This window comes from Lates calcarifer, unplaced genomic scaffold, assembly GCF_001640805.2.
Source record: "Lates calcarifer isolate ASB-BC8 unplaced genomic scaffold, TLL_Latcal_v3 _unitig_4032_quiver_1646, whole genome shotgun sequence".
NCBI classification, from domain to species: domain Eukaryota; kingdom Metazoa; phylum Chordata; class Actinopteri; family Centropomidae; genus Lates; species Lates calcarifer.
The window spans coordinates 14894-30478 of record NW_026116663.1 but is presented as its reverse complement, the minus strand read 5'-3'; the positions used below and the strand labels follow the sequence as shown (position 1 = coordinate 30478).

The 15585-nt window shown below is 39.8% G+C and overlaps 1 pseudogene; it reads right to left on the bottom strand.

Moving 5' to 3' along the window:
* Positions 1-251: 251 nt before the first annotated feature.
* On the bottom strand, positions 252-13402 carry LOC108895742 (neutral amino acid transporter A-like; annotated as a pseudogene).
* Positions 13403-15585: the final 2183 nt, after the last annotated feature.

Below are 15585 nucleotides of genomic sequence, written 5' to 3'. Positions count from 1 at the left end.
GCATGCCAGATTTGGATCCCTGTTGTGTACAAATGGAACTTTATGCCAGACAGTTGAGCCAGAGGAGAGGTTAGGGTGTCAAGAGTAAATCCAAAGTTTAAGCTTAAAGGGGTGATACTTTCTACTCATTTTATGTTGTCTATTTGCTTCACTACTACTGTGCAGTGCTACTAATCTTTTAGGGAGATGGACCCTCTGACTTTTTGCTGCTTATGAATTCAACTTTCCATCTGTAAAGAAAAAAAATTAGCATCTGATATTTACATTTACTTTTGATTCAGATAGATTTCCATCACTGAGATGCAAACTCTTTTTACCTTACAATACTGTTCATTAGAACCATGTGATGTGACAGTATACCTGGAGCAGGTGGCAAAGGCAGTGGTGAAGGGTGTGATAAGGCCTGACAGGAAACTGAAGGGATTCTTGCGTGTGAAGCCAAAGTAGATGAGAGGCAGGACGATCCCCGTGGATAATGTGGCCCAGGATTGAGGCGAAGATGTATTTCCCCAGACTAGTGACCAGAAGAACTACATCTTCCATCTCCACAATCTTACTACCAACCAGGAACATGATGCCAAAAGGGATATACCTGAAAGGCATGACAAAATGCAGAGGGAAAAAGTTCTTTTTATCTGAGCATTGAGCACTTATTGAGTATTGTCACAAAGTATCACCTGATGCAGTCCAAATATACCACCATCATTACCACTGTAAACCTGTGAGCTCTACTCACCACATGATCCAGGACACCAGCACCATGGTGGCCTCATTGAAAGCATTGAAGAACGAATTAGTTCCTCTCCCTCATCTCCCAGCTTTCTCAGCGCCACACCAAACACCATGGCAAATAAAACCAGACCCAGGATGTTCATGCCATCTGTTTCTGTACCAACAGGAACCTAAAACACACAGCAGAGGAACACTGTATAAGACTAAGCAAAAGTGAAAAGACTGCAGAAAGGAGGAGGAAGTAAGACTCACTATATTTACCATTGGTGTCATTTCACTGAAAACACCCACAAATATCTTTCACAACTGGCTACTTAGACAAGGTAACCTAGTTTAGCTGTCTAAGAAGCCAGTTATAAATTAAGAAAGATGTCACTCATTAATTTTTGAAATAATTCTACTATCCTTTGAAAGGAGGTTGGATTAATTTAAAGAAGAATAAATGTTTAGCAGCTCTGTGTGGCTGTATTTAGACACAGTGTTGCTTTGAGTTAAATGCTAACATCCCCACAATGACTATGCAAACATGCTGATGTTTAGTAAGCTTAGCAGCATGTTGTCATATTTAAGTGTATTAACATACTAACACGTTAAACATAAAGTACAGCTGAGGCCAATTGGAACATCATTTGTTTTGCAGGCGTTTGGCCATAAACCAGAGTATGTAATGTATATAAAGTTACTGAAAGTATCCTGAGTGGAACATGAATGTCCAAACCAAATGTCATGGAAACCCACTCAACAGTCACTGAACTATTTCTCTATGAAATACCAGAAATATCAACCTGAGGGTGAAGTTTGAGAAAAAAAATCACCAAAATCATCAGAACATCATCTGAAAACCATGAATGTCTGTGACAACACATCCAATAGAGACATCATACATAATCCTCTGGGATCATGAATGTCTGCACAGAATTTAACAGCAATCCTTCTATAAGCTGCTGAAATATTTCAGTCTGGACTGAAGTGGTGGACCAGTGGGACTGGTGTACCGATGTAAAACTGTGTGCTGATCAAACAAGCCTGGTTTCTTAGAGTCATGAAATATATTCATTAACCAACTTGAACTGGAAGCTCATGTGCTGCCTTTCATTATGGAGATGTAAGTTTGTCAATAACACGGTCACTGTCAATAGCACTGATATATTCTGTAACAGTTTATACAACACCTCTTGCTACAGAATGTGCGTGTGTGGGTGCATAGGTCTGAGGGCAGTTGAAGGATTCAGTGAACTGGATGATGGATAACGAATAAGGACAAGGACAAATCCTGAGCCCAAATCCTCTCCCATTGTCCTGAGCTCTCCCACAGCTCCACCAACTTCATCCCCTGGCACTCAGGGGGACTGTCCACTATGACCCACGACAGACAAATTCCATGGACTGATGCCAAGATCAGATCCCCAAACTGTTCCCCTAGACTGAGAGCAAACCATGGCCACTAGGTAAAGGCTGGATCTGGACGATTATTGTATGTTCACAATTAGATAATGTTATATGGTAACCTCTCACTTATTTAAAAACCTGTAGGTCAAGGAAGTTGCAAAAAAATGCTTTTATGGAGCATTTTATTTATTCTTTAAAGGTTCATTAGTAACCTGCAAATCTCTGGCAAGCTATGTTTGTTCCCTGTTCAGTCCAGCACGTCATCTTCCTCACAGGTCCAACTGATAGCTGCCGGGTCAAGATGACCTGTCCAAAGGCCAACGTGACTGACTGAAAGGACATCACACTCCAAATACAGAAAAGATGTTGACAGGCTTTATGTGCTTGTTTTAAAGTTGTACAAAGCAAGATTTGAAAACCCTGTTTAACCAGATTAGCGGGTTCGGGTACAGGTTGTGTTGGACTGGTCATGTTGGTTCACCTATTGCTAATGACATTGTATAGGCTATGTGCGTGTGTGTTAAAATAAACCTATAGCCTATATAAAATAATGCTTTTTGATGGTCATTAACAAGATGCGCACACGTGTAATCAGGGTAAACAGGCAAGCTGTAACCATGGTAACAACAACTGTGTGTAAGCATAAGGTCGGGTTCTGGCATAAAAACAGGAGCCTGTCAGGTTTGGGTCGGTTCCTAGACTCATGTCGGGTTTGGACAGAAGTATGCGTCCAAGCCGCAATCTAAACCAGATGCCAAATCATAACTCTAATTCTACTCACTGCAGATAATTTCATGTTTAAAGTTACTGCTGTGAAATATCCCCACAAGAAGTAAGTGATAAAAATTTTGGAAAGGTCCAGAACCATTTATACAGAGTTATTGCCAGAGAAAGCTGGACTCACCCACAATTTCTAAAGTACCTTTAAACACATCAGGAATTTTAAATCAGTGTTTTTCAAATAAATGATGATATTAATAATTATATATTGCACAAATGTCTGAACATGTCTGATGGCAGTGTATACCATTCCAAATGACCACACAGGGTGAAAAGCCTACCACTTGCCTCACATAAAAAGGGCAATAAAATGACTCTATTGGGGGATAATGACATTCATTTCTGGACAGTGTTTCCCTGAAGGCATTCATAATGTTGCGCTCAGATATTCAACATGAAAGGGACGTTACTGTCAGACCAACTAAAAGGAGCAGTGTGGATTTTGTCGCCCATTTCTCATAGTCACATATTTTAAATGATCGATGGATCTGCTTAAAATCACAATGTTGTCCTTCTATTAACACATATAGGTATTAACAGTAAATAATTGCTTATGGAATCCAAACATCAGTCACTGTTATTTGTTGGCATGAACCTGAAACCTGGAGACATTTTTAATCTTTAAATTAAATAACACTTTTTAAACAGAAGTTTAGGACACAAGCATAGTCTTCTTTATAATGACCATATTAAAAGAAACTAATATTTTAACATCTCAACATGACAAGGGCACTTTTCTAAAACTTGTCAGCATTTCTCCATCAATCTTAAACCCAGTCTCCCTAAAACAAGTCATCCATTACCATCTCACATAGTGCTCATTCAGCAGTGACTGAGCCACCTGTTTTTAATTTGGTACAGATAGAGCACTTTCCCTTTCAAAGATGCAATGTTTTACACATGTAACATACAGTGTGTGTGTGTGTGTGTGTGCATGTAGTATGTAGTACGTATGTTACATGTGCATGATTCCCTATTTTTACCTTTTGATACAGGGTGGTCCCATTGGTGTTGTTGCCCACAGCAACCATCTTGTAGTCAGTGGCATACTGAAACATAAAGGAAAGGAAAACTTGTTTGTAGTTAATTTTGTTTGATGCTGTTTGTTCAAGCATTTTTGTGTAGTACATTCTAGTGCTGAAATGCGTGGCTATTGTCAGCATGCAAATAACATGCAAATAATGCTACACTGTCAACATGCAAATAACATGCAAATTTCTGTGTCCCGTTACAGCACTGTCACCTCATAGCAAGGAGGTTCCAAGTTCCAGGTCAATCCATTTTTACAGCCTCTACTGAAAATATTGATTTCACTGAGTGGAAATTTTCACCATTATTTTCTCTTTAAAAATAGAAGTACTCAATATCACTTCTACAAGAAAACAGTTAAACTGGAAATGTAAAAAATGATAATTTGTGGTTTTAGCGCATTGATGTGGTGTAACTTTTTCTTAATGTCTAGCACTTCTGTTTTTCACCAAGAAACATTTGCATCATGTAACTGCCTTGTTATGTGATGTAACTATTGACTTGTCGATATACATTTTTTTTAATTTAGGGCAGAGCTTGGCTACCTGTGCCTCCAGTTTTTTATGCTAAAATATGCTATTAACCCACAGACTCTTTGAAAGAGAGTCAAACTACAAACTGGTTTATTTCCAATCATATAATCAAAGCAAACTTGAACATAACACTTAAGATTGTTCTTACTTCTAGAGTGCTTTAATACTCCCTAGGCCTCTTACACACTTCTAATAGTTCAGGTCATAAAGACCTTCACAGTGTTTTACAATAGTCTATAGTTTAGCCCAAACTATGAGTGATAGTGGACATCTGGAGACACTTCTCCTGTCTGTTGCTGGGGCAACCAAGGTCTTAATAAGTAAGGATGCAGACAAAGACATAAACTTAGACAGTACTGGTCCAAATCCAGTTTCAGTCAAGGATGAGCTAATTAGAAGTGAGGACATGATAGATGTGATAGTTATTAGGTAAGACTATGTGACAATGGTTGGATCTGTGTGACCAACAGGTCTTCACACCTATAGATTATATTTGGGTAAAAAACAGGAAAGCGTTGGATTTTTTAATGTAAAACTTCGAAAAAAACTTCTCCCTGCGACATTTAAACTCATGGTGAAGGAACTCACCAGAAGAAGCAACTCCCTCTAAGGAATGCAGCATGTGCACAGAGTTGGTCTCTCACTCTTTGTCTTTCTTTAAACATCCCTATAGACAGACCTGTATGGACTTTAAATGAGGCTATAGACTCTTGATATTAAAACATTCTTGGACAAACAGAGACCTACAATATGTGACTACAGTCAGAAAACTAACAAGACAGTCTTCACTGTAATCTAAATCTCACACTTCATTTGTTTAAATGTCTGCTTAAGCATCTAGCTGCTTGTCATTTTGGCGTAAATCTCCCCTCTCCTCTGCTTTCTTGGTTTAATCCACACTTGGAACCCATTCCATAGGGTCTCTACCACTGTATAGGTTTGGTTGTGGGGGGTGGGATATTGAACTCTATGACCTGACTGCACTTTGAAACTCCATTTACTCTCCCTGTGAGAAGTCATTAACTTGTTTGTGGGTTTATTATTCACTGGCTTGGTTTTAGGCAAGTTTAGGGCAATTGGCTCAATTATGTGTGTGTTTAAGTGTGTGTGCACATGAGTATGTGTGTCCTATCTTTTGCATGTGTGCATAGCCATTTTGTATCCCCACGTCCCCAAATATTGAACTTTCCTGGTTCTTATTTTAGCCTTAACGGACACGATCATAGTTCTAGGAAGTTAGAGCGGGCCATGTTCAAAAGCAGTGAGGCGAGGTGGGTTGCTAGGCTGGCTGGAATGGAATGGTCTTGCCATGGTAACGGCTGGTGAGGGACAAGGAAAAGAGGCATTTGAGCGAACAGAGCGGAGTGCAGCCGGTCTCTATTCTGAGGCATCTCCTCATTTAGAGGCATTGTTAGGCTCTCAGCGGTACAGCCAGTAAATGAACATAGAGTGGCATCCGCGTGGTTGGTGACATAAATTCTGATGAACAATCCACACAAGACACAGGTGGTACGGATTAAGAGACAGAGAGTAGTGATAAAAAGAGGAACTAATGAAAAAGTGAGCACTCTGCGGTGTGGTGAAGTGAGGTGCTGGCACTCACAGAACGGAAAGCAGCAGCCACCAAGTTTGCTGGGAATAAATTCCTGGTAAAGAGAGAGAAAAACAAGTTAGATACAGAGAAGATTATGTGGTAATATTGTATGTTTGTTGTATATGTGTTCTGTTCACGAAAAACACAACAGAATACCCAGCATCAGAATTTGACAAGTCTTTCAAAACCATGTGGTTGACCCATCTGAACAGTAAATTGTTCACAGGATTGGTTTGTCATCACACACTCTGTACTTTGGCTCTTTTCCCAGGATCTTCCATAAAGTCCACTGCTCCACAAATTCCCTGACAGTGCAGTTGTTCTGGCACCGATCTGCTGTCTGGTTCATCTTCTATTAAAACAAATCAGCAAAGTCTTTACTGGGATTAGATATTCATGGAGGTTTCACTGTACTCATTTACACTTCACTTTTCCTTAATCTCTCTGTTTGGGAGGGTGCCTACATACAGACGGCCTTGACCCACGAGCTGTGTTTCAATTTTACATTACATTCTAATTCTAGGCAGGTTTGGGCTCTGTAGCGTGTTCTTACTGGGAAGTCATAAAATCAAATAGATCCCTTTTTGTTTGTGGATGCAAACCACTGACTCACAGTGTGAAGAACTCCTCACAGATGGAAGAAAATGTAGTTTATCTGTCCATGGTGTTTTAAAATAGCAGTTTGCTTCACATGTGTCAGTGCAAGTCATTTGTACAAACAGTAAAGTATGGACAGGTGAGAAATTCAAGGAAAAACCAACATTAAATGTCGTGGGCCACCACGAACCACCAGAGCAGCTTCATTACACCTTGGCATCAATTCTACAAGTCACTGGCCATGTACTGGACAGATGGAGCGCTATTCCAGTACAGACTATTCAGTGACCCCTCAAGCCCTATGGATGGGGCCACTGCCCTCCTGTTTCTCCACTCATTTTTCAGGTTTTTTCTTTAATTCGTCACTGCTCAGATTTTTGCCAAGAACTGACAAAAAAAGCCTTTTGTGGTTCAAGAAAAATCTGTTTGCATTTGAGGTGAGATTTAATTTCCTATGAAAAGCATAATCTATTCTATCTCAATTATAAATGTGACTTAAGTAGATTAAGGGGACATTTAATGTCAATTTCTATAGCTACCAGAGAGGTTTAACATAATGTCAGTACTTATTGTCTAATGAATGATAACTTGTGTTGAGTTAACCAAAAGTCAAGACTAAGCAACATAGGCTACATGGGTGAAACATTCATCTGGACCCATTTCCCTGTGTTTGCAATTGAATTCTGTTGTTTGTAGACACCACCCAACCAATCATGCATGGCTCAGCATGTATTAGCTTCAAGACTCTGTCTCTGGTTAATAAATCCCCAATAGCTTTTGTACCAGTTTGACATTAAGACATTAAAGCTAAGGTCATTTTGGCTCATCCTCACCACACACGTCTAATTTCGGGTTAGATTTTAAGTTTACAGTGAAGCAGGGGTTATTTTAGATGAAAGTTTAAAGTCACCATCTTGCGGTTTAGGGTTGTGGAGTGCATATTAATTATCAAAATGTAATACTGGTATTATTGGTCTGTACAGGCACAGGCTGCTGTTTCCATGCATGGTCTGTACAGCATTTGGTTTATGGGCACACTGACAGCACAGATACAGACACTCCATAGCTACAGAGACTGTTGAGTGTGCATCAAAGGGAAAATATTGTTACTGTTGCATCAGTCCTTGTTGGAGCTGTAAAGACATCACCAATGAACTGGTTCCCCTCAATAATCCTTCCGATCAGGCCAGTTTGCAGTATTTGAATTGGAGAGCATCCAGTGAGCTGGTTTATCTCATCTGAATTACATGGGCTGCTTCTGTTGACCAACTGGAAATTGCTTTAAGACAGTTCTATAAATCAGTGCTTTCAGATTATTCCACATAAAATGTGGAATCAATTCATGATTGTGGTTTTAATGTCATGAACATCTAGAAAGGAGGTTATTTTAACTCATCAGATGAGCTTAACATTACTCAACACTGAAGCAACAAATAGTGAGAGAGTATGCAAAAGATTTCTTCTGCAGCAGTTAGCATACTAACATTTATTAGCACTTTAGTCAAGACATTCCACCATGTCATCCTCATGGTGGCGCTAGAGGAAAAATCAGGGGATCGCCAAAATCAGCTGTCTTATGCTGCATTCACGCAATGTCAGCAGAATGAGCAAAACTCCTTATTCCTGAGGGTGTTCACGCATTATTCTAAGATGGTCAGTGCTAGTGCTAACCTTATACTCACATCAGATAATTAGTCTACATCAGCTACATTTGCTGAATGGATTGTGTTGATATCAGATTGTATTTTTCTTGACATGTCTGTATTCTCACCAAGTGAGAGACATCACTGGAGAAATTCCCAAAAGTCCTCATAGTTATGGTTGAAGAGATATGACATGATTTAATCATCTGGGGACCATGAATGTTTATACAACAGTTCATGGAAATACATCTAATAGTCGTGGACATATTTCATCCTGGCCCAGAGCGGCAGACCAACCAACCAACAGACAGATCAATACGAATAATTTGTTAAAATATTTGTCATTACTGTGTTGCTTTGCTTTGCCCATCACATGTTTGCACATGACTTGTGTCATTTGCATTTGTCCATAGCATCCATCAAACATAATTAAAGGCAGACATTGTTCCACATTAAACAGTGAGGACATTTTGGCACTAATTTAACTTTATGACTCACAATTATGGAGGAGGGGAACAGCAGCAGATTTTTGACACAAACAGAACCCCACATACGCTGAGCATACTAATACTACTATTACTACAAAGGTTGAGTCTCAAAAGGGAAATTATTTGGGACTGTTGGACATTTTGAAGTTAAAGAGGTATAATATGCAGCTTTGCAGGAAGGTCATCACTCATCTTATAAACGAACAGTCTGGTTTGGTACATTGTCCTTTGGGCCACTGCTATAAATCCATCATAAAAGTTTTTCCTTGACAGTCTGTATATATAGGCACCGTGCTGGGTTTATTTTCACCACTGTAAGTAAAGCATACAGGGATTACTGGAAGCCTGTGGGCCTGTTCCATGTATTAGTGCATGTTTGTTGTAACTTTATCCTCGCGGGTCACACTGTATTGTGCAAAAAAATACAGACTTTGCTCACATTTATTCCCATGGCCACACCACAGCCAGGCAATTCCATCCATAACCCCTTGACCCCCATCAACTCTGCCTTCAGCCCAGTGCCAAATGCTTCAGCTGTCAAATACGTTAGCTGCACAGGCCACACTGGCAGATAGCCAGGTTATCTTCATTTAGTCATTTCTGTTCTTTCCTAATGCTGCTAAGAAACAAAATGATTTGGTTAAGTTCTTGTTGCCTCACAAGGTTTCTTAAACTCTTCTCTCCATACAGTGGGTCAGGTTTCCTGCTATCACATGACTGAAGTGAGGATCTGGATTAACCCGGGGAAACCAGAGCTGAGAACTGGCATGCTTTTCTCACAGAGGCTCCCCAGAGTCTCTCTGTCTCTTCTCTGTGGACTGATTTTTAAAGCGCTGTTACATAACTACTTGATTTTCTAATTAACTAAAGCCACACATCATGCACAATCATTTTAATTCAAGACAGCAGAATGAAGGTTATTCGGCTAATGTGGTCAGGAGTGGTTCCATCTTTTTACTGACTCTTGGCCTTTTTAAGTTTCGTGTCACAGTTGTCTGCAAATCAGCTTTTCTTTCCTTGTTTCCAAATTAATTAATTTATTGATTGATGCACCCAATGCAAGAAAGACATGTAATAAAAGCTGAAATAAAAGTTACTGTTTTTAGTATACTGTATGCATGTTTTGTTTGACTGTTCTGAATTTGAACCTTTCAAGAGTTTGTGTGCAGTGTACAGAAAATTATATGCATTCTGTGTGAATAAATAATGTCGTCAGAACATGAGTTAAGATGACAATGGTGGCAGTTTTAAGAGATTGGACTTAGAGCAAGTGTGACTCTCTTCACAACCTTTAATCTTAAGTTGATGAAAATCTTTGCATCAGCTGTCCTTCCTTATACATTTTCACTTTGGCAAAAGCATCTCATTTAAGTCAGTAATCTGCAATATTCTTACTTTTTTGACTTTAGTGATAGCTTTGGTCATACAGTACTGTAAACAGTCAAACAAATGATAATAATAATGTAGCTCTTTCAGTCTTCCCTGCTTTTGCATCTGTCAAGATAAAATACAATACTTTTTGGGCACTTAGAGGTTTCCCCACACAGACCAATCCAAAGGCTGAGAGGACTGACAGGACTGACCGAACCATGCTGAGGTGCAGTGGTGCTTGGAGCAAAATGCAAATACCAGCATGTTATTGTGCTCATAGTGACAGTGCTAACATTCTGGTGTTTAGCAAGTCACCATCTTAGATGAGTGTATTCATAATTAAGTAACTATTTTGACATGAACCATTATCTCTATCTAAACTTAGCCAAACTTTGACCAGAGCATTTTCATGTCATTAGGAAGTCACAGAGAAATGTTGTCGTCGTGATGATAGAGCTAAAAATGCCTCTTTGTGTTGTTCTGAAGAGCATGCTCAAACTACATATAGTATGGTCTAATTTGGAGGACATGCTGACTAAAGTACTGGACAAATTCAGCCTCGGACTTGAAGGTGGTGCAGCATGAAAAGACAGAGGATCACTACAGTTGTTGCTACATTATTCATCCCGTGAGGGACATGAATGTGCATACTGTATCAAATTTCATGGCAATTCATGCAATAGTTGCTGAGACATTTCACTCAAAATATGTCAACTTCATGGTGACAACAGAGGTAAAACCAGAAAATACATCATCAAATAATCACCAATAATCATCAGCAAGATACATCATCTGGGGACATAAATAAACTGGCATTAGGCTTTCCACAGAAATAATTCCAATAACTCCCTAGGAGAATTTTTCTCATCAGTTAGTATGAATAAGATATAGCTTAGGAGTTACCAACGTAGCTCAAGTGTTACAATACATGGACAGTGTTGCATAATCTTATTTTGAGTACATAAAATGAACAGGTACAAAGTGAACTCTAGCTCCACATCAAAACAAGTAATGTGACATATTTTTAGAACAGTGAAATACTTGTTTTTCTGTTATATGATCCTTTAAATTTGACGTGCCAGAATGGGAATCTGACACCTGATATGCCAGATGATTGGAGTGGAAAGAGAAACCATTCTAGTTCCTCATAAAGCAAAGGAGCAACTGATTATGACATTATTTAGACTGGAACATCACTGGTCTGCGCTGGTCTAATCCCTCCTCAAATATTTTGAGCAACTGGTCACCAGTGCAAAAATAAAGTCTGACTCCACAGTGTTAGACTGAGAAATAAAAGCAGACTGCCCATCTGCTGCTGTGATAAAGGAAAAGTGCTAACAGCAGCAGACTCTGTTTATTCTGTACTACACAGTGTTTCTGGGGTTTATCCCTCCACCTCTCTCTCCTCTTTCTCAACAGCTGTCAGCTTTCCCTCACACTGTGGGAACCTGTTATTAGGACTCCTCCTGTCTGCTTCACTGAAGGGCAGTAAGCACTCTGAAATCTACTGTATAAGCTGAAGCTGCTAGCAGCTGTGTTTTTTAATTAATCACTTTAACAAAAATGAGTAAGTAAGTAAAAGTAGCATAAATCCATATAAAGCTACTCTGTTGCAGATAAAGGGTCTGCATCCAAGTCCTACTTCTGTAAATGTACAGACATTTTATCAGACCAGTGTTTCATATTATTATAACATATATATCTAATTAATATGACTTACGCACTGACATATAAGCAACACTTTACTGTTACAGTTAGTGGTGTTGGAGCTGTTATATGTTTTGTATGTAAACTTTTAATGTATAAAGAACCAAAAAAAAGGAAATATTCAAGTACAGCACAAGTACTTCAGAACTGTACTGTACTTAAATACAGTATTTGAGTAAAAGTACATTGTTACTTTTCCATCACTGACTAAACTGCATCTGTAGGAAGGAGGTTAATGGGAAGTTTCTGTGTTAGGTTCATGGAAAACTATTCATACAGATGCTGGAAAGGAGTCTGTAACTATCTAGCTGCAATAGAGCCCATCCACACGGCACTTCACCTGATGGTGTGAACCAAGTCATATAAAATTTGGGAACAGACAAGAACATGCAAACAAGAAAATGTCAAATAAAGGAAGTTTTAAGAGTTGCACAACACACTCATAGTCAACTTCGGAAGTCATGTAAAATTCTCACAAAGACTGATGCACAAACAGGGAAGAGACCTTATATTGTCAGCGGTCTAGACCCTAGAAAAACTCACTTCTTATAATTAAAAAAAACAAACATTACCACTGCAGACATTACCACTTTTTTACCAGAAAATTAAAGACTTGTCCTCCTTCACCTGCAGAGACACTGTGTATCACCATGTGTTATGCTTACTACACCCGCCAATGCCTTTAAGAGCGTGTACGCGCGGACTGCTCCATGCGTCGTGCCACTGGTGTGTGTAACCGGTGTTGCGCCTGAGGCACGCTGTGCCATAATTCCCCGCAGAACTCCAACAAAATCACCTCAATCTGCTTCTTATTCAACAGTGACCTACATATCAGAGTCATTCCCAGATTGTTCAAATGAATGGAATGCTTCTACAGTACCTGGCCAGATCCAAAAACGAGTCCGTGGTCTCCTTGTTGCTGCTGACGCTCTCCAGCCCCAGGCTGTTGGTGTTCAGAGCTCCCGCACCCACGCCGGGTTTAATGATGAAAGCCAGGGCCACCCCGATCCCCGAGGCGATCAGCGTGGTCACCAGAAAGTAGGCGACTGCGATGCCACCCAGCTTGCCCAGGGAACGCGTGTCTAGGCTGGCGGCGCCGGAAATAAGGCTGCAGACGACCAGGGGTAGGATGATCATTTTCAGCATCCGAAGTAGCATCTCTCCGGGGAAGGCGAAATAGGTCATCTGCGCTTTGGTCAGGTTCATGTTGCGGACCATCATGCCGAGCCCGACGCCCACCAGCACCCCGGACACCGTCATGATCACCAGCAGGTTCTTTCTCAGAAACTCCATCAGCTTCTCCAAGAAGCTTTTCTGCGCGCCTTTCTCCAGGATCCTGTCGGTGGAGGCCGAGCTGGGCATGGCGTGCCCGTTGATCTCGCTCTTTTTCTCCATCTTTTTTTTCTCTTCGGAGCAGCGTGGGAAGCTAAGTCCTGTTACAAGCAGCGTGGGTTGGATGCACATATACGTTTGGCGCACGCACTCTGCTGTGTGAAGGCTGGTCCGGTGTGCAGGCTGAGCGCAGGGCAGAGGCAGAGCCAATGGAGAAGGAGCGACGACACAAAGAGCCAGTGGAACATGCGCACAAACGCCGGCACTTTATACTGAGAGCAAATGATGCAAGAGCAGGGGAGATTGCCAGGGTCTCTGGCAATGTGGCACACTTCTCTTTGCTGAATAAAAAGCAGATGGTGTGTATGATTGCAATACAAGAAGAAAGGGACTTCCTAAAAACTGTGCCCTCTTCTGTTTGATTTCTTCTCTTTTCTCTCCATCTTTTTGTATGTTATACTTGCAGTTAACAGAAAGACAAGCATTCTCTCCCAAACTGTATCCCCACTACTCTTTGAGTAACCCTGTTGCATCAGTTATATAATGTACGTGTAATGGAAAGAGGACTCTGACAAATGACAAATGACCCATTTGTTTCAGTGATTTGGTTTATCTGATCTCCTCTTGGTTTTCTTTGCCCACAAGTGTGCCAGGTTAATAACATTCATCTTTTCACATTCACCAACCAGGTGAAACGTTCATCTGCAGTCATTTCAAGCACTGGTCTCAGCAGCACCCATGGCTGACATTAAAATCCAACTGCTAGTAAGAAGAGTCATCGGTTAGTGTGCTACTGTCAAAATTATGTGTAAGAAACCTACACAGAACAAGGGGTTAATTAAACTTATAAACATTAAATAAACATTTTACAAGCATTTAATAATCCATATGAGATGGGATTTGGACCTATAGTAAGTGGCCTATCAGACTGTCGAACGTGAGATGATGGATGGAAAGTAGGGGCCTGTCAGCACCATGGTCAGCGCTCTGTGCCGCCTGTGGGGCGCTATTACTCACCCGTTTTCACACACTCTTCGTTATTTAGGAAAAAGGTTCGTTTGAACGGAATAACAGCACTGAAAGACAGAGGCTGGTCACATAAAGTAATGGTCATTTCAGACAGCAGTGATGCTCTTCTTTTCGAGGTGGGACTGTGTTGCACATCGTGGCCTTTAGATTTGCTGTGACATTTGAATCCTCGTTGTACCTCTCTGATTTAACCACGAGATGGCGCCATGATTAAAGCTATTGTGTAAGTATTTACACACGGCAGAAAAAGATGAACTGTAGAAGGGCATGAGTGGTACATTTTTGAAAAACTTTTTGTAAGAAATATGCTGCACAAATAAATAATAATTATTGTAATAATAATAATAATGTATTTTATTATAACTAATAAACACTTAACGGATAAGCAGTATAGATAATGGATGAATAAATGAATAAAATGAATTAAAATGTATCTTCTATGGAACCAGAAAAGCGACAAAAGGCAGTAAAAGATTAAGGGATGAGTCAAGAGGTTTAATTAGTTTAGTTAATTGGTTTATTTAACAGGACCTTGCACAACACAACCATTGCGCCAGAGTTAGCTATGTAGCTAATTTGCATCTGTGATCCCTGGGCAATACAATAAAACAATTAACAGCAAACAGTACATCATGCATAAAACGTCATAAAATATACATTACATAGACTCAATGCTGGGAAAAAGTTGGTTCCATACAAAGGTTTAGATAGGTGTTCACGTGACTAATTTGTCTTGAGCCATATTTTAAGGGATCTCCAGGCAAATCAAAGGCAGGTTTTTAATGTATGGGCTATTAAATGACCATAAATTATTTCAGTTACTTTTGAAATAACTGAGCGAATACTGATAGGTCTGTAATTGATTACATTGGTTGGATCCCCAGCCTTGAAAACAGTGGTTATCACTGCTGATTTCCAGGCATTTGGAAAAAGGCATTGTTTTACTGACAAATTTACAAGATGAGATATAGGGATACAGAGGATACTTTGCACTTCTTTACATATGCAGGCTCACAGTCACAGTATCTTTGGCCTTGGTGCTGCTTTTAAGGTGGCTCACGATTTTGTTATGGAGGATTCTGACATTTTAGAGATGTTAAAAACAGGGAGATTCTAATCTGCTGGTATGCTGACCTGACTTCTTGAGCCAAAATCTCTGATATAGAACTGAATCTATAAAATATTTAAAGATGAACTCTACTGATTTTACACATCAAACTCTGTTTTACATGCTTATCATTTATTGGTTGTAATATGCTATATTTTTTGAATGTTTGATAACCTTTTCATGAATTTTGTTGTTTTGAATTTTCTAAGATGACATGGTCATTATATGGGGATATAAAAACATTAGTGGGCTT